The following is a 2,990-nucleotide window of genomic DNA, read 5'->3' as shown; positions in this document are numbered from 1 at the left end:
TGGTATGCGAATCGTGGGTTCGCCATCACAGTTCTAGAGGGTTTATCTCCCTATCCTACCCCACCCCACAAGGGTCTCTAGAAGTCGCATCCTCAAGGAGAGGGTGGGTTTTAATGCATTTTGTCTCTCATGTCAATACAAATGTACGCACAGATACTCAGAGGGGATCATGAAGTTCCCAGCTTCCCACTGCATGCACTGCAACTACTTCATGATATGCTGAACTGTCGATAACTTATTAGAGATTGTGTCTTGGCATCTGTAGGGGTTCCCAGAACCTTCACAGATGGTGAAAATCACGTTAAATGAAATCGTTTTTAAAAATGCTCCTTTACTCAGCCTTACTTACCGTTGTAATGCAGGAGAGTGGCAGCAGGCAGGCAATCAATCTATCAACAGCTTAGTTTCAGTTCACTCAGTTCATTACAGTAAAGGCAAGTGACCCCTCCTTTCCACCCAGAGCTCACAAAAGAATGCGAAGAGAATGCAAAGCGGAGGTGATAATCACTTTGCTTTCTTTTTGCAGGTAGGGGGGAGGGAGAGGTCACTTGCCTTGGGGGGAGGGAGGGGTCACAGCTGTTCTAAGCTCTTGGAGAGAGTTTGACTGATTGATTGCCTGCCTGCTGTCGCTCTCCTGCATTACAATGGTAAGCTAGGATGAGTAAAGGGACATTTTTTCTTTAATTTAAAGGGCCCTTCTTACCATGTTGTGATAAAACAGCAGATGAAAAATCCATGGTTAATTAGGTTATACCTGTAAAGGACAATTACACTTTCTAGTATATGTTTAACGAAAAGAACCACAGCGCTCTGGGCTTTCAAGTCAAGGCTTTCCTCAAACACTGCATATAGCAGGTCCAGTCAAACATTTAGCAATGTGTAAGGAAACCCGTGACCATATTAAGGAGTATCACTGTCTTTTTGTTTTTGGCAATGGGTGAGCTCTCCACACCTCATGTCACATTGGTTCAGAAACAGGTCAAGCCAGGGGTGTAACGAGTGTCATTTGACACCCGAGGCCCATAAATTTTTGTCACTGCCCTCATAGGACAAAATTAGTCAGGGGGTAAAGGGTGCCTACCAGGATGAGAAGCAAAATCAGGCACCAGTTGGAATGGAAGCTCAGGTCTACCAGATGGTGTGCCCAGGGCCTAGAAGAGGGCTCCAGAGGGCAGTTGGAATGGAAACCCAGGTCTACCCAGTAGATAGATCTGGGCTCTAAGACTGGGTGGGAGGCCAAGTCTACCCACCTGGAAGAGCTGTCTCCAGAGGGCAATCAGGATGAGGGCCCAGGTCTACCTGGCAGGTAAATCTGGGCTCCAAGTCTTGACAGGAGTCCAAGTCTACCCGCCCAGCAAACCTTGGCCACAGGCCATTTCAACCAGGAGCCCAGGTCTACCCACATGGTTGATCTGGGCTCTGGCGTTAAGGTCGTGCTCATGTCACCCCAACACAAACACTGGATCCACCCCCTAGTGTCACCGCCCCCAGGGTGTCACCTTGCTAACACCTTATTGGTTCCATCCTGTGTCATAATAACATCTTATTGACTCTTTGAACAATCAGTCTTATTAGTTTGTTCTGAGTTAAGGAAATTCCACCATAAGACAGTTTTTGTTTACTGGATTTTTGGCCAAAACTTTTGCTAGAATCGTGATATTTCACTCTGGCTTGTTTCATTGCATTCTACTATAAATTGCACATCAAATTGCATATCAGACATGATGGTATTATTCCTAACAACTGCGATTTTAGCGATTTTTGTCACTAGTAGTGTCACTCCCCTACGATAGCACCTGGGACAGACTGTCCCCCTGCTAGCTACACCACTGGGCCAAGTTATTTTCTCCAAGGTCAGTAACAGCAATCCAAATTTGCTTCCTAGTCAGCTTCATGTCCAGTCCCCAAATGGTTACTTAGCGGAGTAGAATCATGGAGGCTTGCAAGGCTCTGTGAGTTCCAGTTACAGAAGACAACACAAGGTCAAGGGGAGAACTTGCTGGTGGAATCCACATCTACCTATCCCCTGCCCTCTTGAAGCAAGAAGGTCTTCAGGACTAGGTTGCTGTTTGCTCCACCGCAGGTATTTGGGGGGCTGAAGCCTCTTTTTAGTCAGCTTTTTTCTAGATAGAAAGAGGCTGGTGGGGCAGCAAAGATGGTCTGCCACTGAAGACCCTCTAACCCCAAAGTCTTCAGTGCAAGGCTTCTATCCCTCCCCCCCCCAAAAAAAAAAAAAAATTAGGACTGGGGGATATGGCTTAAGTTGGAAATTTTGTGGTGAGCTTTACTGAACTGAAACTCATTTCTAGGCCTGAGCGCAGCACACCTCACTAACATCTCTTTGCATAACGTGTAGCTCCACAACAATAATGCACTCAGTCCAAATACTGTTGTTCTGAGTGAGGGGGCAGGGCATTCTCAGGATGTCAGTGTCTTGAGTGAAGACAGCAAGCTATATCAGAGACACTGGGATGAAAGACAGACATTCATGGCTTCCAGTTCTGTGTTCTGACTCTGAGACTGCTAAATCCTAAATACAAATCCCCAAGATCCAGAAGACAAAACCAGATAGCTCTTCACCGATTTTTGTTTTGCCTTTTGCAAGGTTTAACTACTTACCTGCTGCTAAAACTTTCCAAGTGGCAGCTGCAGAAAGCTTTGCTCACTAGAATCTCTTGTAGAAGTGTGTCTGGATTCCCAAGCCAACACACACGGGGAAAAACTGCTTGTCTGAAGCCCAAACAATACACAGCAGCCACAAATCTCTTCCACACACCTCTATGGTAAAAAGCAGATGCATGATGTGATGTCATTGTGCTCTGAAGAGAACTGGAGCCAAGGAAACTCTAAACCAGCGGTTCTCACACATTTAGCACCAGGATTCACTTTTTAGAATGAGAATCTATCAGGATCCACCGGAAGTGATGTCATGACCGGAAGTGACATCATCAAGCAGGAACATTTTTAACAATCCTAGGCTGCAATTCTAC

The sequence above is a fragment of the Tiliqua scincoides genome, chromosome 2, assembly GCF_035046505.1.
Source record: "Tiliqua scincoides isolate rTilSci1 chromosome 2, rTilSci1.hap2, whole genome shotgun sequence".
In the NCBI taxonomy this organism is placed as follows: domain Eukaryota; kingdom Metazoa; phylum Chordata; class Lepidosauria; order Squamata; family Scincidae; genus Tiliqua; species Tiliqua scincoides.
The sequence above is the reverse complement of the archived record's forward strand: the minus strand, read 5'-3'. Positions refer to the sequence as shown.